Raw genomic sequence first — 25,786 nt, 5'->3', positions numbered from 1 at the left:
CAATTATGTTGAGTTCCCATATGTCTACAGAAATTGACAACACAACGATTTAAGCACAAGTTATTCCTTTTGATTACATAGGGCAAATAAAACTGTTAGATTTACCCACTAATCATGCACAACGTACATGAACCTATGCTAGCATGGCAAGTTCTAAATCTCAAGATCCACCGTCGCTTCACAAGAGATTAACACCCTATCTTATATGTTCGCGACGCACATAAGACGAATACGCACAACCAATACTAGATATCATACAATCATCACACACTAAAGTATTAAACACTTAACTAAAGAATTCCATAATAAATCCGTTGCAACCCCATGATCACGATTAGCCCATAATAGCACTTATCGTCATCATGGGTTCATATGAAATCATGATAAACAAACACAAGAAAATAATAACTAAACTAATTATATTAAAACAGAGTACGTCACAAGAGTAAATAAGTTCAAAGCAAGAAAACTAGCATCCAACGTTACAACGAAACAAGAATCACAAGAATATATGCTTCCTCTTCGTTGCGGTGTGCTAAATCGGTCTTCTTCCTTATCTCCTTCGCTCCTTGCGTAAAAACACAATCTTCTTCAATCCACCGCTTGTGAAAACGTCTCAAATCTACTTATATAATAGTGCCATAAAACTCAGATTACATAGAAGTGGAAACCAAACAGAAGTAGAAGTCCTAAAATAAACTGTCTTTTTTCCCGACCCTGCGCGGCCGCTCAGCATAGCTGAGCGGGCGCTCAGCTTGCTGCACGGCCGCTCAGCAATGCTGAGCGGGCGCTCAGCAATGCTGAGCGGGCGCTCAGCAATGCTGAGCGGGCGCTCAGACCTCTACTGGAAAAATTCTGATTTCGCTCCATTTCTTCGCCGTAATCTGCCCGTTTCTTTCCTCTCGCAATGGTGAACACATGCCAAGGCTCATTCTTGATGATTCCTCCCCCGAAATGCAACTAAAACCCTGAAATGCATAAACACTAGAAAAATGCATCAAATACACAAAATACTCGATTTTAAGACACCAATTTAAGCCATTTTAAGACGTTCTAAGTGGTATAAAATGCCACTTATCACACCCCCAAACTTAAATCGATGCTTGTCCTCAAGCGTCACAGACTCAAAAATAAATAAAAACATGCATGAATGCAATCTATATGAAAATGCAGCGATCCCCCTTACTACAATTAACCAACCAAATTGTCACATCTCAACGAATGCAGTTAGACAACTAAAGATCAATAAACTCATGCAAACGGACATACAGCCAGAAACGTGGTGTGTGCAAATGCTTAACAGATATGCTTCGGAATTAGACCAATTACTATGACTAGACTATCCTCAAGGCAATCCTACGATTATACAAAGAATAAAAAATTCTAGGTACAAAGTGATATTCAACACTACAAGAACTCTGGAGCTTACTACGGAATCGTGTTTTTTTATTTACAACTCAAATGCTTATTTGACCGTGCAATGAGTGAGGTCCACAAAAGACTTATACAATGGTATCCATGTAACGAGCGTTAGGTTAGCGGATCCCAGACTCTAAAAGCCTTAGGTCACTAGGCACAAAGTCCCCTAAGAACTTAATAACTCGAATACCAAAGAGCCCACTCTTGATCAATTATGCAAATTTTTTTTTTCTTTTTATTTTATTTTATACTTCTGAGCAAGTGCGTTTCGCTCCATCTTGCTCAACCCTAGACTACTCGCACCATATGCGAGCCGGCTACTAGCCATTTGACGCCTAGCCACAACTAGCAACAACTTCCATATTTTTTTCTCCAAAATTTTTTCTTTTTCATGTTTTTATCACTAAGAACCTATAATCGAATTCTAAGCATAATAAGTGGATTGACCTTGAAAACAACCAAATCATAACAACAATCTAACCCTTACGCATTCTTTAAGACTTAGTGGACTTACAATTGTTTCTAGCATGCATATCAACCTACACAACTTAATATCACTTTAATGCTATCACTACACTCGCATCAATATCACAATTCAGTCGATAAATCATTGCAAAAGGGATCATGGTAAATGCATGAGCTACATGACATTTATATAAAAAAACTATATGGCATAAATTATGCAACTATATGAACTAAACTATCATGAATATGCAACTAAATGACACACACACAATATTCCTTAACTACCACCCCCAAACTAAAAATCTTCACTGTCCTCAGTGAAAGTAGTAGAAAGGAACACAGGGTATACCTACTCGGAGTCATCATCATCATCACCCTCAGTGGGTGGAGTATCAGGCGACGGGTATACAGAGTCCTCACCAAAAACTGGCCACTGGATATCAGCTCCAAGGCCTCGAAAAGCAGTCCCTAACGCAAGGGTGAGCTCCTGAGCAAACCTGCTCTGCGTCTCATACATGGCATCCATCCGCCGTGAAAGCCTCCTATACTGGGCATCAACCATCCCAGCACTTCAGAATCGGCTTTCCCAACAGCCTAGTGTACTCCTCCTCCGCATCTCTGTCAGTTAACCGAGGCCTTGCAGCAGTACCCCTTGATGAATCAGCAGTAGGAACTGTGCTGCTGTTGTCAATAGTGCGTGCTCTCTTGGGTGCCATTGATTCGTGAATAAAAGTGTGTAAGAACTGATTTTTTATGTTTGTGAGAGGGTTTAAGTGTAGGAAGTTTTGTGGGAGATATGTAGGATAGGTGTATGTATATATAGGGTGTGAATTAGATTAGGGTTTGGGAATTAAGGAGTAAAATGATGGGGTAGTGGGAACAAATCGTGGGTTTATGGGCTAAAACTGTTTTTGTGTTTTTTTTTTCTTTCTGAACTGTAAAAAAAATTCTGGTACTCGACCCCTGAGCGGTCGCTCAGCAAAGCTGAGCGGGCGCTCAGGGGGTCACTGGAATTTTTTTTTTCAGCCCCTGTTTTCTGATTTTTTTGTGTTTTTGGATAGGTTATTAACTTCTAAGGGTTCCTGTAACAACAATTCATGGGTTGCCTCCCACGCAGCGCTTCTTTTTCGTCATTAGCTTGACATTTCGTACCCTTCTCAAGTAGTCAACAAAATGGCACTAACCACTTCTCGGTTTGCCATGTCCCCATAGTAGTGCTTCAACCGCTGACCATTAACCTTGAATGCTTGGTCCGGTTCATTCTCAAAAATTTCCACCGCTCCATGTGGAAACACAGTTTTGACAATAAAAGGTCCAGACCACCTTGATTTCAACTTTCCCGGAAAAAGTCGGAGCCGAGAGTTGAATAAGAGAACTTGTTGCCCTGGCACAAATAACTTTGGATGCAGCTTCCTATCGTGCCACCTCTTCACCTTTTCCTTATACATTTTGTTATTTTCGTACGCTTGAAATCAAAATTCATCAAGTTCATTAAGCTGAAGCATTCTTTTCTTACCAGCTGTATCTAAATCCAGGTTCAACTTCTTCAATGCCCAGTAGGCCTTATGCTCAAGCTCCGCAGGTAGATGACATCCCTTACCGTACACCAACTGAAATGGTGACATCCCAAGTGGAGTTTTGTATGCTGTTCTGTAAGCCCAAACAGCTTCGTCGAGCTTTAAAGACCAATCCTTCCTTGACGGACAAACAACCTTCTCTAGAATGCGCTTTATCTCTCTGTTAGACACTTCCGCTTGACCATTTGTTTGCGGATGATATGCAGTAGCTACTCGATGATTCACATTATAACGCTGCATCATAGAAGTGAACTTACGGTTGCAAAAATGCGATCCTTCATCACTTATGATTACCCGAGGTGTTCCAAACCTTGTGAAAATTTGCTTATGAAGAAAATTTAGCACTGCCTTTGCATCATTTGTCGGTAAAGCTTTAACTTCGACCCATTTTGAGACATAATCGACTGCCAGCAAGATGTACTGATTATTGCCAGACGAGATAAAAGGCCCCATGAAATCAATTCCCCATACATCAAAGACCTCGACTTCAAGCATCACATTTAATGGCATTTCATCCTTCCTTGACAAATTTCCCACTCTTTGGAAACGATCACACCTTAAAACAAACTGATGAGCATCCTTGAATAAAGTAGGCCAGAAAAAGCCTGCTTGCAAAATACGAGCTGCCGTCTTCTCACCACCATAGTGTCCACCATAAACCGTGGAATGGCAGTCTCGTAATATCCCCTCCGTCTCACAGAACGGGATACATCTCCTGATTATCTGGTCAGCTCCCTGTCTAAACAAATATGGTTCATCCCACATATACCACTTCACCTCATGCAGAAACTTCTTCTTTTGAGCGGATGTCAAATTAGGAGGCATTATATTGCTGACAAGATAGTTTACAATATCTGCAAACCATGGTTCTTCCTCCTGAATTGCAAACAACTGCTCATCCAGAAAAGATTCATTGATTAACGTCCTATCTTGTGAAGTAGAATCGAGATTCTCCAACCTAGAGAGATGGTCAGCTACTTGATTCTCAGTACCTTTTCTATCTTTGATCTCTAACTCAAATTCCTGAAGTAAAAGCACCCAACGAATGAGTCTCGGCTTCGAATCCTTCTTAGAAACCAGATAGCGAATAGCTGCATGATCAGTGAACACTGTTACTTTCGTACCAAACAGATAAGATCGAAATTTCTCAAAACCAAAGACTATAGCCAAAAGCTCCTTCTCAGTAGTGGTGTAGTTCAATTGGGCACCATTTAAAGTCTTACTCGCATAGTAGACCACATGGAAGAGATTTTTCTTGCGCTGTCCCAGAACTGCACCTACCGCATAATCACTCGCATCACACATCATCTCAAACGGTTCTATCCAATCTGGTGCTGTAATAACTGGTACAGTGATCAAACTCTTCTTGAGAGTCTCGAATGCTGCCAAACATTCATCATCAAATTTGAAAGGCACATCTTTCTCAAGCAAATTGCACAACGGCTTAGATATCTTTGAAAAGTCCTTGATGAATCACCGATAAAAACCCGCATGACCAAGAAAACTACGGATTCCTTTCACAGAATTAGGTGGGGGAAGATTTTCAATGACTCCCACCTTGGCCTTGTCCACCTCCAGACCCTTGCTAGAGACCTTATGCCCAAGGATAATGCCTTCACGCACCATAAAATGACATTTCTCCTAATTGAGCACCAAATTAGTTTCCACGCATCTTTTGAGTACGGCGCGCAGATTATTCAAACATTCATCATATGAGTGTCCAAAGACGGAGAAGTCATCCATGAACACTTCGACGTTATTTCCAATCATGTCAGAGAATATAGCCATCATACATCTCTGAAAGGTGGCCGGGGCGCCACATAACCCAAACGAAACTCTGCGAAAAGCAAACGTGCCAAATGGACAAGTGAAGGTAGTCTTTTCCTGATCCTCTGGTGCAATACAAATCTGATTATACCCGGAATAACCATCCAGAAGACAAAAATACTCATGTCCCGCCAATCTGTCAAGCATCTGATCAATAAATGGAAGAGGGAAGTGATCCTTCCTTGTGGCTTTGTTCAATTTTCTATAATCCATGCATACTCTCCATCCTGTAACTGTTCGAGTAGGGATGAGCTCATTCTTTTCATTTGCTACCACAGTGATACCTCCCTTCTTAGGTACACATTGTACGGGGCTCACCCACGAGCTGTCAGAAATAGGATAAATGATGCCTGCATCTAGCCATTTTAGAATTTCTTTCTTCACCACCTCCTTCATGATGGGATTCAGTCTTCGCTGCTGTTCCACAGTTGGCTTACTACCTTCCTCTAGCAGAATTTTATGCATACAATATGAAGGACTTATCCCCTTGATGTCTGCTATGGTCCATCCTATAGCCGATTTGAATTCTCTCAAAATCCTTAAGAGCTTGTCTTCCTCACTACCTGAAAGGTCAGATGAAATAATAACAGGTAACGTAGATGAATCACCTAAAAAAGCATACCTCACGTGCTCAGGTAATGGCTTGAGCTCCAAGGTAGGTGCTTCTTCTATTGATGGTTTGAGCTTCCCTTCAGCGTTCTTGAGGTCAGAAGTACCAAGAGATTCAAATGGTATGTCCAGCTTTCGCTTCCAGGGAGAAGCGTTCAGATATTGTAATTGCTCGTTGCTATCTTCATCATCGCTGTCAAAATCCCCCACTAAGGCCTTTTCCAATGCATCAGACATTAGCATGTGATCGAGTTCTGAAGTAACCGCAGAATCAATCACATCCAATTTTAAGCACTCCTCATCTTCTGTAGGGAATTTCATTGCCTTGAATACGTTGAAGGTCACATCCTGATCTTGGACCCGCATAGTAAGTTCACCTTTTTGCACATCTATCAAGGTACGGCCAGTAGCCAAGAAAGGCCTTCCCAAGATTATGGGAATCTTCTTATCTTCCTCAAAATTCAGAATAACAAAATCTGCTGGAAAGAAGAGCTTATCCACCTTGACGAGCACATCCTCAACTATACCCCTTGGGTAAGTAATGGAACGGTCAGCCAATTATAGCGACATGTATGTGGGTTTTGGATCAGGCAGATCCAGCTTTTTAAAGATCGACAACGGCATCAAATTAATGCTTGCTCCCAAATCACAAAGGCACTTGTCAAACGTCAGATTGCCAATTGTGCAAGGAATGGTGAAGCTTCCTGGATCTTTCAGTTTTGGTGGTAACTTTTGCTGCAGAACAGCGTTGCATTCTTCCGTGAGAGCAACGGTTTCAAGGTCATCCAGTTTCACCTTCCTTGAAAGAATAGTCTTCATAAACTTCGCATAACTAGGCATTTGTTCAAGAGCCTCAGCGAAAGGTATATTGATGTGAAGTTTCTTGAACACCTCCAGAAACTTTCTGAACTGTCTATCCAGCTTTTGTTGCTGCAATCTCTTAGGAAAAGGTGGTGGAGGATAGAGCTGTTTCTCCCCTGTATTAGCCTCAGGCAGAGTGTGTTCAACAGTAGTCTTCCTTGTTTCCGCCGCTTTCTCCTTTTGCGTAGATTCTTCACCTCTAATTTCAGCTTCTACTTCTTTTGCCTTTTCAGCATTAGCTACTTTTCCAGACCTTAAGGTAATAGCCTTGACTTGCTCTTTAGCTTCCTTCCTGCCTGGTACTTCCGTGTCACTGGGAAGAGTGCCAGGTTGACGATTGAGCACTGTATTGGCTAATTGACCGATTTGATTTTCCAAGGTCTTGATAGAAACCGCCTGACTCTTGCACAACAGCTTAAGTTCCTCAAAATCAGCACTAGAAGGTGCAGCTGCACTTCCTTGTTGAGGATATGATTGCCTTGTAGCATACTGCTGAGGTTGCTGGAATTCAGGTGGGTTAAACTGTTTACTCACTCCTTGCTGATATGGTGGCTGAATAGCATTCTGATTATTCCCCCAGCTGAAATTTGGATGATTTCTGTTGTTAGGATGATAGGTCGCTGGCACAGGCTGCTGTTGTCGCTGATAATTATTCACATACTGAAGAGATTCGTTGACAAGAGAACACTGATCCGTAGCATGAGAACCTGCACAAAGCTCATAAACCATAGCTATTTGATTAACTCCATACGTAGCCAGAGAATCAACCTTCATTGATAGTGCTTGGAGCTGGGCTGCAATAGCGGTGGCTGCATCAACTTCCAGAATACCTGCTACCTTGCCTGACGTCATCCTCTGAGTTGGGTTTTGATGCTCATTTGCAGCCATCGTCTCTATAAGATTATACGCCTCAGTATAGCTTTTAGCCCATAAGGCGCCTCCAGCTGCTGCATCGAGCATGGGCCGAGATTGAGCCCCCAAACCATTATAGAAACCAGTGATCACCATCCAATCCGGCATTCCATGATGTGGACATTTTCTCAACATTTCCTTGTAGCGTTCCCAAGCCTCGCACATAGATTCTGTAGGTTGCTGCGCAAACTGAGTAAGAGCACTCCTCATAGCAGCAGTCTTTGCCATCGGATAAAACTTCACCAAAAACTTTTGCGCAAGATCTTGCCACGTAGTGATGGACCCAGTTGGTTCAGAATGTAACCAGTCTTTAGCCTTTTCCCTCAGTGAGAATGGGAAAAGCCTCAACTTGATAGCCTCATCAGTCACGCCATTATACTTAAAAGTGCTGCAGATCTCGACAAAATTCCTTATGTGCATGTTGGGGTCTTCAGTTTCCGCTCCTCCAAAAGAAACAGAATTCTGCACCATCTGAATAGTGCCCCGCTTGATTTCAAAGGTGTTAGCTTGAATAGCCGGATGAAGGATGCTTGACTGAATGTCATCAATTTTAGGCCGAGAAAAATCCATAAGAGCTGGATCAGCTTGAACAATACGATCTCCCATGTTTACTGGTTCTTTCTGCTCAGTTCCTGAATCCGAATCCTCAAAATCTAACTTCTCCGGAATATCAAGAACTTCGTCTGTCTCCTCAGCTGTATCTAAAGTCCTCTTGCGAGCACGAGAACGAGTTTGCATAAACGCTTGCTAAAGTACCTGAGACACAACCGGAAAAAAAAAAGTAACTACTACGTCCTAATCACTGAGTCCTAATGACCAATAATGGTAAGTACATAAACTAAACAAATACGCCGAGTCCCCGGCAGCGGCGCCAAAAACTTGTTAGGGCGAAAACACGCACTAATATTCACGCAAGTATACGCGTTCGCAAGTAATATAGAATACTTTCTAGTTCGTTCCCTCAGAGACTCAGACTAAATTATTGTCTAATTAAACTCACTCACCAATGTATGATTACTTCTCAATGTTAAGATACTAACACTTAAAATTGTTAATTAAATATTAACTACAATTAACTACTTAATTAATCACTTAACTAACACTTCAATTTATCAATAAATAAACACTCATGAGATCACAACTTCATTATTACTTCCTTCTATAGCCATTGTTATTACCTTTAGCATGTGACAGTGATGATATTAATCGAATAACACGAAACTGATAAAAGCCAACTTTTATTGTACTAATACCATTCTACCAAGCATCCACAATTAAGATAGAAGTTGAATAGTCATCAATTATGTTGAGTTCCCATATGTCTACAGAAATTGACAACGCAATGATTTAAGCACAAGTTATTCCTTTTGATTACATAGGGCAAATAAAACTGTTAGATTTACCCACTAATCATGCACAACGTACATGAACCTATGCTAGCATGGCAAGTTCTAAATCTCAAGATCCACCGTCACTTCACAAGAGATTAACACCCTATCTTATATGTTCGCGACGCACATAAGACGAATACGCACAACCAATACTAGATATCATGCAATCATCACACACTAAAGTATTAAACACTTAACTAAAGAATTCCATAATAAATCCGTTGCAACCCCATGATCACGATTAGCCCATAATAGCACTTATCGTCATCATGGGTTCATATGAAATCATGATAAACAAACACAAGAAAATAATAATTAAACTAATTATATTAAAACAGAGTACATCACAAGAGTAAATAAGTTCAAAGCAAGAAAACTAGCATCCAACGTTACAACGAAACAAGAATCACAAGAATATATGCTTCCTCTTCGTTGCGGTGTGCTAAATCGGTCTTCTTCCTTATCTCCTTCGCTCCTTGCGTAAAAACACAATCTTCTTCAATCCACCGCTTGTGAAAACGTCTCAAATCTACTTATATAATAGTCCCATAAAACTCAGATTACATAGAAGTGGAAACCAAACAGAAGTAGAAGTCCTAAAATAAACTGTCTTTTTTCCCGACCCTGCGCGGCCGCTCAACAATGCTGAGCGGGCATTCAGACCTCTACTGGAAAAATTCTGATTTCGCTCCGTTTCTTCGCCGTAATCTGCCCGTTTCTTTCCTCTCGCAATGGTGAACACATGCCAAGGCTCATTCTTGATGATTCCTCCCGCGAAATGCAACTAAAACCCTGAAATGCATAAACACTAGAAAAACGCATCAAATACACAAAACACTCGATTTCAAAGCACCAATTTAAGCCATTTTAAGACGTTCTAAGTGGTATAAAATGCCACTTATCAGAGACCCTATATACTTGCAATCAACTGATATGTTGTGTGTGTGAGAGAGAGAGATGGAAGGGAGAGAGAGAGAGGGAGAGAAGTAGAGAGATGGAAGAGAGAGAGAGAAAGAACCAGAGAGAACATAGAGAGCTCAGAGAGAGAGAGTAGAGAGAGTGAGAGAGAGCAGAGAGAGTGAGAGTGAGAGAGAGACAAGAAAAAGAATTAGAGGGAAAATAGGTTTTTTTGTTAAGGGGGAAATATTTGGGGAATAAAGGGGGGAAAGTTTTCGCGTGTTTTTTTTAATTTTGTTAAGTTAACCATCGACAACGGTTGTAAAATATAACCGATGTCTATAAAACAAAGACATCGGTTATATAAAAAACCGATGTCTAACTAACGTTTCTCATTTTAGAAAAATAACTATAGACAACGGTTATTTTCTCGACCGATGTCTAATATAAGCAGTAACATCGGTTTCAAAATAACCGATACCTAAAAAAACTTTAACATCGGTCGTCTGAGCAACCGATGTCTATTGACAGAATTCTAGTAGTGACTTGTTTACTACACTTTTTTGAAATGTAGTTACAAATCAGAACTCCCTAGTTTTCAATTTTTAATTTACAAAAAGTTTAAATTCAACACATTTTCTTTTTTTCTGTTTCCATACAATATTTTCCTAAAACATTGTAGAAATAAACAACTCTAAACTTGTATTTTCAGTCATGATTAGTAATCCGTTTGTTTCTTGTGATAGAATGTGTCTGAAACTAAAAGAGGATGACACATTATTTTAGCCCAAATAGTGTTGAAGCCCAATTCTAGAACCATTTGGCCCATACCGTGGGCCACAACCACGCAACACTGTAGTATAAATAGAATAAGTTTGTGAGAACAGGGTTTGTGGTCTTCATCATCACTCCGCCGCGGGTAGCTTTGTCCTTTCCAAAATCGATGATCTTCTATACTAGGTATGTGGTAATATTTAATTGATTTCATATTACTAGATTAATTGATCTTCTCATTTTTTCGTTGGCCATATTTCTTAAAATTATTTGATGTTCCCATTCTTTCTTCCCATTTTGAACAGATCTGGATCTTGATCCGTGGGAAGTCATAAGAGTAATTAACTTTTATCACCAAATTAAGATCTCCGTGGTCGCATGCGTGGACATACCTATATATCTTTACTTTTTAAATAGATCATCATTTGATACTTTTTAGGTAGAATAATGATTACAATTTTAGAATTTTTCGGTAGCAGCTTGTACAAGTATGATGTCTAGATCAATCTTGTAATTGTATCAATTATAATTTCTAATTTAGCAAATAAAAAAATTAGAAAAAAAATACAGTGTATAGGAAAGATTTAAATACTTTACTAAAACATTCATCGAGCTCAAACACAACACGAACAAATCGTGTGTGTAGCTCTCGTGTCCAGTGTAGGCGAGGCTTACCCAGTTAAAATAATGAACGATCTAACTGGACAACTTGAACCTCCTCTTCAGCTCTTTGCTCTTGCTATGGTTCCAACCTTTACTGTTCTCGCTGTTACCACACATTTGGGTCACCCAACCCTTGATTCAAGTTCTTCACATGGGGGGCTTGATGATAGTGCTGCACATTGGGAGCTTGATGATAAAATGGTTCAAATAATTGGCACTTTATGATCAAGCTCCCCATGTGCAACACTATCATCAAGCCCCTTGTGCAACACTTGAATCAAAGGTTGGGTAACCCAATTGTGTTGCAATAGTGGGAATAGTAAAAGCGAGCACCGTAATAAGAACAGAGAGCTGAAGAGGAGGTTCAAATCTTCTAGTTAGACCATTCGTTGTTTTGACTAAGTAAGCCTCACCTACAATGGACACATGAGCTATATGTGCTATTTCGTGTTGTCTCTGAGTTTGGTGGAAATTCTAGTAAGTTCTTTAAATTTGTCTCGTGCATTGGATTTAATCATTTTTAGCACTTATTACATGTGCTACGCTTATACTCGATGCATTTGGTGTGTTTCACCTGGCTGCTGCTGTATGTCCCAATTAGAAGTGATACGTGAAACTTGACAAGTACCACTTGAGGATTCAAGTCAATTATTATGGTTGTTGACTACATTTAATGGGGATTTTATAATTGAACTTATAGTGGACTTTATTCCATTGAGATCAATAAACTACAAGAATATGATGCCTCTGGTTTTAGTAATGCCATATGCAGAGATAAATTATACAAGTATAACTTTACAACTAAGAGCCCAATTTAACGCAGGTTGTAAGTCACGATATAATTGACATTGATTCGGCTGTTGAGTATGTTATTCTAACTGGTGACAAGGTTCATATTTCTAGGTTCATATATAACTACAACCCAGCCCTGGTATTGGTATACTAAAATTAGAGGCATCAATATTTTTGTGGTATATAGATCGGTATGTAGATCCCCAGAGAGCAAAATCCACTACATTTTCAATTGTATTCTTACTACATGCAATGAACAATCCAAGCAATGAATCTAATTCTTCTGGGAGTACTAGTCAGGCATATTTCTTTTAATAAATTCATTGGTAATATGTTATAGGAATCAATTGATACTGCTGCGAAAACCGTAGGGAGTCATGATATTCTTCAGTAAGGCTCCTTTTATCCCTCAAAGAAAGTATTGTATCCATGTTCGAATTATATTATCAGTTGATGGAAGTGATAATTCTCAATATTGGGTTATTGATGATGGTTATGTGAAGGTTAATTGTGTTGTTACTAGTTTCACAATTGGTGTAAGTTGGATTGCTCGAGATGTCATTGTTTCAACTCCTAGCTTGATTATTTTTTCTTTAACTCTTATAAATTAATAATTTTTTCTTATCTACAATAAAATATTAAAAATATATCTAACTCAAATTTAATTTAATAGAAACTTTAGTTAATCATGGCCATCTTATCTTTCCCGACTTGCTCAATATCAGGGTTTGACCATTCATGCCTTGGTTTTGGAACATATGGCTCATTGCCAGTTGCAGCTCTCATTGGTACATGAGGACCTCTCTCTATGCAATCCACATAGGCCTTATCTTGGGAAAGAAGATATAGGTGCATCTTCACCTTCCAGTGGTGATAATTATCTTTGTCCAGAAAAAGGAATTTTAACTCCAACATCCTTCTTGTTCATCTTGTTGTTTATTGTGCTCTTTACACTCTTTGTACTTCAAGAGCTTACTCTGATACAAATTGTTATTCCCTAACAATATAACAAGAATTACAGAAGGGGGGTTGAATATAATTCTGGCTACTTTTTCAAGATTTTAAAAACTGTTCTAATTGAATATATAAGTGTTTGATTTGTAGAGTGCGGAATAAAAGAATTATATAAATTAAAACACAAAGTAATAAAAACACAAGCTTTTAAAACTTTCTGGTAGATTTGAATGTATCCACCAGAGTTATATGAATATCATATATGAATATCAGATGAGAACCCTGTGAAACTTTGAATAGCTCACAGCTCATTACAAGTTTGAACAACTAAGACTACAGAGAAATGCTTACATAATACAGCTTGAAAATGTTTCTCTGAAAATGTGTGTGCTTAGTTCGATTGTTGTTCTACTTGATACACTTGGTTTATATATTACCAAGTTTACATGACAATAAGACAAGATAATAAAACAAAACATATCTAGTCTACACTATGCTACTTCATTACTCTATTCCAGAATTAGGAGTCGTCTAGTTCAACTTCGTTCATTTATAAATAAATGGACTATACTAAAAAGTTTTCCACTTTTATATTTTTCAATTTTGTTCAATTTTTCTCAATTCTCATTTCTAAGAAAATAATAGGAAAATGAGAAAATATGATGATGATGCTACACCTTTTGTAAACAAGTGAATTGTAGAAAACATGTTCAACTCACCACAATTTTAATTTCCAAATTTCACAATTTCTTTTTTTTACTAAGCTAAATTTCACAAGTTTGTGTATCTTAAAGTAAATAACTCTTAAATAAAATTTATTATTAAAAGTACATAAAAATTATAATATATTTTGTAAAATATTTGTTATAATTTCTATTTTAATAACGTGATTTCAATTACAAAGAAAAAGTTAATTGAAAATATTTAAAATTAATTTAATAAAGAGGGTTTGAATACCGATAAAAAGACCCAGTTCTTGCATTTTTTATTTTTCCAAACCTAGAAAATCTTCTTCGTATAAGTGCATGAAATTAACAAAAGACCTATTACTTGTTCACTACACTTTTTTGAAATGTAGTTACAAATCAGAACTCCTTAATTTTCAATTTTTAATTTACAAAAAGGTTAATTTCAACACATTTTCATTTTTTCTGTTTCCATAAAATACTTTTCTGAAAAATTATAGAAATAAACAACTCCAAACTTGTAATTTCAATCATGATTAGTAATCCGCTCGTATCTTGTAATAGAATGAGTCCAAAACTAAAATAGGATGACAAATTATTTTAGCCCAAACAGTGTTGAAGCCCACTTCTAGAACCATTCAGCCCATACCGTGGGCTAAAACCACGCGACATTGTAGTATAAATAGAATAAGTTTGTGAGAACAGGGTTTGTGGTCTTAATCATCACTCCGCCGCGGGTAGCTTTGTCCTTTTCAATATCGGTGATCTTCTGTACTAGGTATGTGGTAATATTTAATTAATTTTATATTACTAGATTAATTGATCTTCCCATTTCTTCATTAGCCATATTTCTTAAAATTATTTGATGTTCCCATTCTTCCTTCCCATTTTGAACAGATCTGGATCTTCATCCGTGGGATGTCATTGGAGTAATTAACTTTTTATCACCAAATTAAGATCTCCGTGGTCGCATGCGTAGACATACCTATATAACTTTACTTTTTAAATAGATCATCATTCGATACTTTCTACGTAGGATAATGATTACAATTGTAGAATTTTTCGGTAACAGCTTGTACATGTATGATGTCTAGATCAATCTTGAAATTGTATCAATTGTAATTTCTAATTTAGCAAAAAAAAAATTAGAAAAAAAATCCAGTGTATGATAAAGATTTAAATACTTTACTAAAACCTTCACCGAGCTCAAACACAACACGAACAAATCGTGCATGTAGCTCTCGTGTCCAATGTAGGCGAGGCTTACCCAATTAAAATAATGAACAATCTAACTGGACAACTAGAACCTCCTCTTCATCTCTTTGCATTGCTACGGTGCCGACCTTTACTATTCTCGCTGTTGCCACACAATTGGATCACCCAACCCTTGATTCAAGTGCCGCACATGGGGGCTTGATGATAGTGGGGCTAGATGATAGTGCTGCATATGGGGAGCTTGATGATAAAATGATTCAAACAATTGGCATTTTATCATCAAGTTCCCCATGTGCAACACTATCATCAAGCCCCCTGTGTAACACTTGAATCAAAGATTGGGTGACTTAATTGTGTTGTAACAGCGAGGACAGTAAAAGCGAGCACCACAACAAGAACAGAGAGATGAAGAGGAGGTTTAAATCTTCCAGTTAGACCGTTCGTTGTTTTGATTGAGTAAGCCTCACCTACAATGGACACGTGAGCTATATGTGCTATTTCGTGCGGTCTCTGAGTTTGGTGGAAGTTTTAGTAAGTTCTTTAAATTTGTTTCATGAATTGGATTTCATCATTTTAAGCACTTATTATATGTGCTAAACTTATACCCGATGCATTTGGTGTGTTTCAGTAGTCACCTGGCTGCTGCATGTCCCAATTAGAAGTGATACGTGAAACTTAACAAGTACCACTTGAAGAATCAACTCAATTATTATGGTTGTTGACTACATGTAGTGGGAATTTTATAATTGAACTCATAGTGGAATTTATTCCATTGGGATCAATAAACCACAAGAATATGATGCCTCTGGTTTTAGTAATTCCATATGCAGAGATAAATTATACAAGTATAACTTCACAACTAAGAGCCCAATTTAACGCAGGTTGTAAATCACAATATAATTGACATTGATTCGGCTGTTGAGTATGCTATTATAACTGGTGTCAAGGTTCATATACAACTACAACCGAGCCCTGTTATTGGCATTCTAAAATTAGAGGCATCAATATTTTTGTGGTATATAAATCGGTATGTAGATCCCCAGAGAACAAAATCCACTACATTTTTAATTGTATTCTCACTACATGAAATGGACAATCAAAATAATAAAGCTAATTCTTCTGGTGGTACTAGTTAGACATATTTCTTTTAATAAATTCATTGGTAATATGTTATATGAATCAATTGATACTGTTGCGGAAACTATATGGAGTCATGATATTCTTCAGTAAGGCTCCTTCTAACCCTCAAAGAAAGTATTGTATCCATGTTCGAATTATATTATCAGTTGATGGAAGTGATAGTTCTCAATATTGGGTTACTGATGATGCTTATGTGAAAGTTAATTGTTATGTTACTAGTTTCACAATTGGTGTAAGTTGGATTGCTCGAGATGTCATTGTAATAGTTTTTACATTGAAAATTTTGAATATTGTATGTGTCAAGCTATATGAAAATAAATCGACTATTTGTTTAGCTTTTTTTTGTTTCACAACTAGATTAATTCAAGGGTCTGTTATGAATGTGTTACAATATTTTATTATATCTTTCGCTTGTTCGTTAAAAAAATAAATTAATCTGAAAGAAAATGAGTGACATTTTTTGTTAAATTGATTTACAATTTCTATGATAGAATTTACAATTTTTATTATATTATATTTATCGCATATAATATTTTTTTTGTATTATTATCTTACACCAATAAAATGATATATAGATATCATCTATAAAAGTGTATGAATAATTATAATATTTCTTTAATAATATTAATAATAATAATATTATTATTAATATTAATAATATTTTTCTTCTTCTTCTTCTTCTTCTTCTTATTATTATTATTATGTAAAATTGCTTACAAATAATACGGGAAATAATCGAATTATAATAAGGTGAAGCCATGTCGTTTGTGGTTTAATGGATCGTTCAGTCAAGTATTTTTTGTCAACTCGTCAAGAAGAATATAGACTCGTTCAGATTATTAAATTTTCTAACAAATAACCTGAATAATAGAAGGGTGAAGAACCAAAATGCCCACCATTTGGGAAAATCTGCCCAAAATACTTATTGGTGGGATGTTCCGCCTTTTTTACCCACTGAATACGCATGTGGGGGATGCAGATCCAGTTTTTAAAATTTTAACAAAGACTACGCATGTTCAACATGCGTATTCACTTTTTGTTTTTTTTGTGAATACGCATGTTCAACATGCGTATTCTTTGTAAAACAAAAAGTGAATACGCATGTTGAACATGCGTATTCTTTGTTAAAATTTAAAAGGTTGAATACGCATCCTTAAAATGCGTATTTCGTGGATATTTTGGGCGGTTCGCGCGCATCTGGGCATTTTGGGCAGTTGAAAGTGAAAAGTGGTGTATTTCGGGCATTCTTTTATAACAGAATTAACAGTCGTCTAGTTCAACTTCGTTCGTATATAAATAAATGGACTCTACTAAAAAGTTTTCCACTTTTCTATTTCTAAATTTTGTTCAATTTTTCTCAATTCTCATTTCTAAGAAAATAATAAAAAAATGAGAAAATTTGTTGATGATGCTACACCTTTTGTAAACAAGTGAATTGCAGAGAACATGTTCAATTCAAATCAATTTTTATTCCAAATTTCACAATTTCTTTTTTTTACTAAGCTAAATTTCACAAGTTTGTTTATATTAAAGTACATAACTCTTAAATAAAAATTTATTATAAAAAGTACATAAAAATTCTAATATATTTTGTAAAATATTTATTAATTACTATTTTAATAACGTGATTTCAATTACAAAAAAACAAGTTAATTGAAAATATTAAAAATTAATTTAATAAAGAGGGTTTGAATACCGATAAAAAGACCCAGTTCTTGCAATTTTTATTTTTCCAAACCTAAAAAATCTTCTTTATATAAGTGCATGAAATTAACAAAAGACCCTTTACTTGTTCACTACACTTTTTTTAAATTTAGTTACAAATCGGAACTCCTTAGTTTTCAATTTTCAATTTACAAAAAGTTTAAGTTCAATACATTTTCATTTTTTCTGTTTCCACACAATATTTTTCTAAAAAATTGTAGAAATAAACAACTCTAAACTTATATTTTCAATCATGATCAATAATCCGCTTGTTTCTTGTGATAGAATGTGTCTGAAACTAAAAGAGAATGATAAATTATTTTAGCCCAAATAGTGCTGAAGTCAAATTCTAGAACCATTCGGCCCATACCATGGGCCACAACCCCGCGGCACGTAGTATAAATAGAATAAGTTTGTGAGAACAGGGTTTATGGTCTTCATCATCACTCCGCCGCAGGTAGCTTTGTCCTTTCCAAAATCAATGATCTTCTATACTAGGTATGTGGTAATATTTAATTGATTTCATTTTACTAGATTAATTGATCTTCTCATTTCTTCGTTGGCCATATTTCTTAAAATTATTTGATGTTCCCATTCTTCCTTCCCATTTTGAACAGATCTGGATCTTGATCCGTGGGATGTCATAAGAGTAATTAACTTTTATCAGCAAATTAAGATCTCCGTGGTCGCATTGGTGGACATACCTATATATCTTTACTTTTTAAATAGATCATCATTTGATACTTTTTAGGTAGAATAATGATTACAATTGTAGAATTTTTCGGTAGCAGCTTGTACAAGTATGATGTCTAGATCAATCTTAAAATTGTATCAATTATAATTTCTAATTTAGCAAATAAAAAAATTAGAAAAAAATGCAGTGTATGAGAAAGATTTAAATACTTTACTAAAACCTTCACCGAGATCAAACACAACACGAACAAATCGTGCGTGTAGCTCTCGTGTTCAGTGTAGGCGAAGTTTACCCAGTTAAAATAATGAACGATCTAACCGGATAACTTGAACCTCCTCTTCCGCTCTTTGCTCTTGCTACGGTTCAAACCTTTACTGTTCTCGCTGTTGCCACACAATTGGGTCACCCAACCCTTGATTCAAGTGTTGTACAGGGGGGCTTGATGATAGTGCTGCACATTGGGAGCTTGATGATAAAATGGTTCAAACAATTGGCACTTTATGATCAAGCTCCCCATGTGCAACACTATCATCAAGCCCCTTGTGCAACACTTAAATCAAAGGTTGGGTGACCCAATTGTGTTGCAACAGTGGGAATAGTACAAGCGAGCACCGCAATAAGAACAGAGAGCTGAAGAGGAGGTTCAAATCTTCTAGTTAGACCATTCGTTGTTTTGACTAAGTAAGCTTCACCTACAATGGACACATGAGCTATATGTGCTATTTCGTGTTGTCTCTGAGTTTGGTGGAAGTTTTAGTAAGTTCTTTAAATTTGTCTCGTGCATTGGATTTAAATTCTGGGATCATTCCTTGCAGAAGAGCAGCTCTGGTAGATAGAGCTACTACTGCATGTAATATCATTACAACTGTCAAACAATACGACAAAGTAAAAGTTTGATTTTCGAATACGAAGAAATTATATTACATACACCTCAAAAATGAACTAACCAGAAATACTAATGGCTCCGGACTTTCATTTTCCTTTCATGCTCATTATCGAGGCCCTCCCCACTAGCTCTTAAACTGTATCAGAGTTAAATGGTTTCACAATATATAAAACATGTTATCAGTTTCTTTCTGGAAACTTAATGGACAAAAACTAGTGACATGGACTCCAACAATTACTAGAGCTGATACAACAATTCGTGTTTTTAATAGCCAATTCAAAATTATAAAGAAAGGGCACCACACATAAGCATACACAAACATACACATTTACACAGAATCTTCAAAAACTGTTAAGCTACGCACTCCAATTCCAAATCACGAATAAGCATACACTAATAACTATCGAAAAAAGTTCCTATTGCTGAAACACGCAAGAGCTATCCTTAACATCAGAAATTGAAACAAACTACATAAACCTATTTTCACCAAAAAAGGATGAAAAAAGAAAATACCTTCGGGGAGCCAACCGTAACCGGCTCTCGAACTCTCGAAAGTTTAAGCATAGAAGTCATCAAAGCAGATCAGTGGTTATGTGATAGGGTTGCATCGAACTCATTTCAACCGGACAACTACAAAACACACACAAATATCATCACTGTGTGTAAATAATAAACGTAATAGCACAATATAAAAGGCAAGAGTGTATGTAATAATTAGTACCTGAATAAATGAGTGGTGAGAGATGGAGACGGAGAGGGGGCGGCGTTGGTTTTGGTAGCGGAAGCAATTCTCGACAGCGCCATTATCCCCTTTAAAATCTTTCCCTTCTTCCTCATTTATATTGAGTGACCTGTTGGATTTCTTGAGTTCCTTTTCTCTCAAAAGCCTCTCCAGTCTTCTCCTCAAAAGCCTCTCCAGACAACCTAATTGAACAAATTAAACCTAATTGAAAAAACAAACCTAATTGAACAAATTAAACCTAATTAAACAAACAAACCTAATTGAATAAACAAACCTATTCATAAATTTGGGTTTCTCGTAGATGGGGTTTGATTAATTAAAGGTGTTCTTCAATTTGGGGTTTAATTGAGACCCTATATACTTGCAATCAACTGATATGTTGTGTGTGTGAGAGAGAGAGATGGAAGGGAGAGAGAGAGAGAGGGAGAGAAGAAGAGAGATGGAAGAGAGAGAGAGAGAGAAAGAACCATAGAGAACATAGAGAGCTCAGAGAGAGAGAGTAGAGAGAGTGAGAGAGAGCAGAGAGAGTGAGAGTGAGAGAGAGACAAGAAAAAGAATTAGAGGGAAAACAGGTTTTTTTGTTAAGGGGGAAATATTTGGGGAATAAAGGGGGGAAAATTTTCGCGTGTTTTTTTTAATTTTTTTAAGTTAGCCATCGACAACCGTTGTAAAATACAACCGATGTCTATAAAAAAAGACATCGGTTATATAAAAAACCGATGTCTAACTAACGTTTCTCATTTTTGAAAAATAACTATAGACAACGGTTATTTTCTTGACCGATGTTTAATATAAGCAGTAACATCGGTTTCAAAATAACCGATATCTAAAAAAACTTTAACATCGGTCGTCTGAGCAACCGATGTCTATTGACAGAATTCTAGTAGTGACTTGTTCACTACACTTTTTTGAAATGTAGTTACAAATCAGAACTCCCTAGTTTTCAATTTTCAATTTACAAAAAGTTTAAGTTCAACACATTTTCATTTTTTCTGTTTCCATACAATATTTTCCTAAAACATTGTAGAAATAAACAACTCTAAACTTGTATTTTCAATCATGATTAGTAATCTGTTTGTTTCTTGTGATAGAATGTGTCTGAAACTAAAAGTGGATGACAAATTATTTTAGCCCAAATAGTGTTGAAGCCCAATTCTAGAAACATTTGGCCCATACCGTGGGCCACAACCACGCGACACTATAGTATAAATAGAATAAGTTTGTGAGAACAGGGTTTGTGGTCTTCATCATCACTCCGTCGCGGGTAGCTTTGTCCTTTCCAAAATCGATGATCTTCTATACTAGGTATGTGGTAATATTTAATTGATTTCATATTACTAGATTAATTGATCTTCTCATTTCTTCGTTGGCCATATTTCTTAAAATCATTTGATACTTTTTAGGTAGAATAATGATTACAATTGTAGAATTTTTCGGTAGCAGCTTGTACAAGTATGATGTCTAGATCAATCTTGAAATTGTATCAATTATAATTTCTAATTTAGCAAATAAAAAAATTAGAAAAAAAATACAGTGTTTAAGAAAGATTTGAATACTTTACTAAAACCTTCACCGAGCTCAAACACAACACGAACAAATCGTGTGTGTAGCTCTCGTGTCCAGTGTAGGCGAGGCTTACCCTGTTAAAATAATGAACGATCTAACTGGACAACTTGAACCTCCTATTCAGCTCTTTGCTCTTGCTATGGTTCCAACCTTTACTGTTCTCGCTGTTACCACACAATTGGGTCACCCAACCCTTGATTCAAGTGCTGCACATGGGGGGCTTGATGATAGTGCTGCACATTGGGAGCTTGATGATAAAATGGTTCAAACAATTGGCACTTTATGATCAAGCTCCCCATGTACAACACTATCATCAAACCCCTTGTGCAACACTTGAATCAAAGGTTGGGTGACCCAATTGTGTTGCAACAGTGGGAATAGTAAAAGTGAGCACCGTAATAAGAACAGAGAGCTGAAGAGGAGGTTCAAATCTTCTAGTTAGACCATTCGTTGTTTTGACTAAGTAAGCCTCATCTACAATGGACACATGAGCTATATGTGCTATTTCGTGTTGTCTCTGAGTTTGGTGGAAGCTTTAGTATGTTCTTTAAATTTGTCTCGTGCATTGGATTTAATCATTTTTAGCACTTATTACATGTGCTACGCTTATACTCGATGCATTTGGTGTGTTTCACCTGGCTGCTGCTGTATGTCCCAATTAGAAGTGATACGTGAAACTTGACAAGTACCACTTGAGGAATTAACTCAATTATTATGGTTGTTGACTACATTTAATGGGGATTTTATAATTGAACTCATAGTGGACTTTATTCCATTGGGATCAATAAACTACAAGAATATGATGCCTCTGGTTTTAGTAATGCCATATGCAGAGATAAATTATACAAGTATAACTTCACAACTAAGAGCCCAATTTAACGCAGGTTGTAAATCATGATATAATTGACATTGATTCGGCTGTTGAGTATGTTATTCTAACTGGTGTCAAGGTTCATATTTCTAGGTTCATATACAACTACAGCCCAGCCCTGGTATTGGCATACTAAAATTAGAGGCATCAATATTTTTGTGGTATATAGATCGGTATGTAGATCCCCAGAGAGCAAAATCCACTACATTTTCAATTGTATTCTTACTACATGCAATGAACAATCCAAGCAATGAATCTAATTCCTCTGGGAGTACTAGTCAGGCATATTTCTTTTAATAAATTCATTGGTAATATGTTATAGGAATCAATTGATACTGCTGCAAAAACTGTAGGGAGTCATGATATTCTTCAGTAAGGCTCCTTTGATCCCTCAAAAAAGTATTGTATCCATGTTCGAATTATATTATCAGTTGATGGAAGTGATAATTCTCAATATTGGGTTATTGATGATGGTTATGTGAAGGTTAATTGTGATGTTACTAGTTTCACAATTGGTGTAAGTTGGATTGCTCGAGATGTCATTGTTTCAAATCCTAGCTTGATTATTTTTTCTTTAACTCTTATAAATTAATAATTTTTTCTTATCTACAATAAAATATTAAAAATATATCTAACTCAAATTTAATTTAATAGAAACTTTAGTTAATCTTGAAACCAAACAAATTCATCTTTTTTAAATTGTTAACTCCTACATATATAAATTGAAAAGTTTCGATAAATTAAATTAAAAAATTTTATAATATTAAAATTTAAGCTAGTAATTAAAGTACATATGTCACAATATACTTGGGTTTGATCATTTGAAATATCTAAATGAAAATTTGGAAATACATCAAAATGAAAAAATCATCTTCATACCTCTTACTCAGCGGGATCTTCAGGATTCTCCTAGCATCCTCATCATTGAAAAGATCGTGTATGAGATCTCTGTCCCATTCTTTGGCCTCATCTTTGAGAAGGTTTCTTACAGTAACATTAAATAGCTCTTGTGGTCTACGAGTGGTTAAGTATGCATTGTCAGTCTCAGGAATCCACGGATCGTTCCATTTGTTTATGGAGGTACCATTGCCTACCTTAATTCTACTCCCTTCTTCAATTAGCTCCTTAGCTGATATGATTCCTCTCCACACCAAGCTAGGTTTTGTCACATTTCAAAAAAACTTCAAGCATTTAAATACATTTAAATGACCGGCTGGGGTTTTCTCGTTCATTTTCAATATTGACGGTTCATGATGTAATTAAGGGTTCTACTTAATTTGATGAACACTTTTTAGTTGCGTGTTATACATAGCAATATTAAAGCTAGCAACATTTTACTTAAAAGGTTTTTAACCCAGAGTAGCGGATTCAAAGTCATGAAATTAATACTAGATTTTCTTCCACCCTGTGAGTCAACCAAACCACCAATCACAAGATTGTGACATATTTTTTACAAGATTATTGCAACTGATAGGAAAGAACCATCCATATCAAATTTAGCATGACATTAAACAAACAATTCTCAATACTCTCATTCTTCTACTTTCAAATCATTGGTCGAGGGGTTGTTTTCTTTATCACTGATAGTGGTGTGGTCATCCTTTAAGGATGACATCAATCAATTAAGGATGGAATAACAATCAATTAGCTAAAGAAATAGTCAAAATCTAATAGAGTCTTTAGGAGAGGTGAGAATCTACTTTAAAGATGGTACATTCAACTTACTCAACAAAGAAGTAACTGAAAACTACTCAACACTAGAGCTTGAAAGAGTAATCAATTTGATGAATAATAATGATGCTTTTACCATGATGAGGAAGGCTGAATTACCTGGAAGGTTAAGAGAGAGATGAAAGGCATGCTAGAGAAAACACTGAGAGGGAAGCAAATGAGATGAAATATGCCAAGAAAATTGAGATGTTTGAGCAAAGGTCCAATGAGCTAAAGGCTAAAGGGTTAAGTAGTGTTAATAGTGTGTTTCTAAATGCTAAGACTCATAAATTATCAAGGTACATAATACATTATCTTGATAGTTACTCACTAAATGAATGGATCAAACTGATGGAAGCTCTAAGAGGAACTGAGATAATTGAACAACCTGAGTGCTTGATCAAACTCAAGGATATGATTAGAGAACAACCAGGTTATGAAAAATTTAGATAATTCTGTAAATTCAACTCTGAATGTAACTGCAAGAATGTATAAAATCTGTACTTTGTTAATCTGTTAGTTTTATTTTAATTTTAGCTTGGGGTTAGTTATGTTATCAGGCATGAATTTGCGATAAATAATCTTCTCACAATTGAGGGAGATTGTTGTGTAAGATATGCCTATACATAACAAGACTAAGTCACTTTGAAAGTCCTAAGAATTAGTTGTATGATAATCTTATTGTATTTTGAATTTATATTTTTTGAGTCTGTTAAAATGCTAAAGAGATTAGACTGAAAGATTTTTCTATGAACAACCATCAAGCTAAGGAATAAACTCTGGAAGAAGATCAATCCTTATCATGCCTCGAAGAGAAGTATAGAAGTTTGGATTTGAATAATTTTGTTTTGGAAAAATGTTCTAAGTCAGATATCGACAAGTCACATATCAAGGAGTATAGAGATGTATGTCGAGAAGTCAAAAATGACTTGTAGAGAAGTCCAAAGAGATATCGACAAGTCAATCTACTTGTAGAGAAATCAAGATATCGACAAATCAAAAATACTATGTAGAGAATTGGAGATATCAACAAGTCAAAATTTACTTTTAGAGAACCGGAGATATCAATAAGTCAAAATCTACTTGTAGAGAACTGGAGACATCGATAAGTTAAAAGCCAATGTGGAGAACTGGGGATATCGACAAGTTTATCTACCTGTAGAAAACTGGAGACCTCGACAAGTCATATTACTTACAGAGAAGTAGAGATATCAATAAGTCATTTTACTTATCGATATGTGACTTCTCTACATAGTAAAAGAGATTTCGACAACAGCCTCAAAATTCAGAATACAAACAACTTGAAGATCCAAGATTATTAGTCAACAAACAATTCTATCACTGAATTGGAAAGTCTACAAATGCAGTTTGAAGAATGCAAGATCAAGGGCCAAGATGAACCTGATAAAAGAGGGTCACAAACCTAGTAAA

The 25,786-nt window shown here is 36.2% G+C and overlaps 1 non-coding gene across 1 annotated transcript; it reads left to right on the top strand.

Annotated features, from left to right (window-relative positions):
* Positions 1-7,776: 7,776 nt before the first annotated feature.
* LOC141669482 (small nucleolar RNA R71) lies at positions 7,777-7,883 on the top strand. The gene has a single exon (XR_012553765.1). It is a non-coding gene; the product is annotated as a small nucleolar RNA R71 (small nucleolar RNA).
* The last annotated feature ends 17,903 nt before the right edge of the window (positions 7,884-25,786 follow it).

The sequence above is a fragment of the Apium graveolens genome, chromosome 6 (assembly GCF_009905375.1).
Source record: "Apium graveolens cultivar Ventura chromosome 6, ASM990537v1, whole genome shotgun sequence".
Classification (NCBI taxonomy): domain Eukaryota; kingdom Viridiplantae; phylum Streptophyta; class Magnoliopsida; order Apiales; family Apiaceae; genus Apium; species Apium graveolens.
The sequence above is the reverse complement of the archived record's forward strand: the minus strand, read 5'-3'. Positions and strand labels throughout refer to the sequence as shown.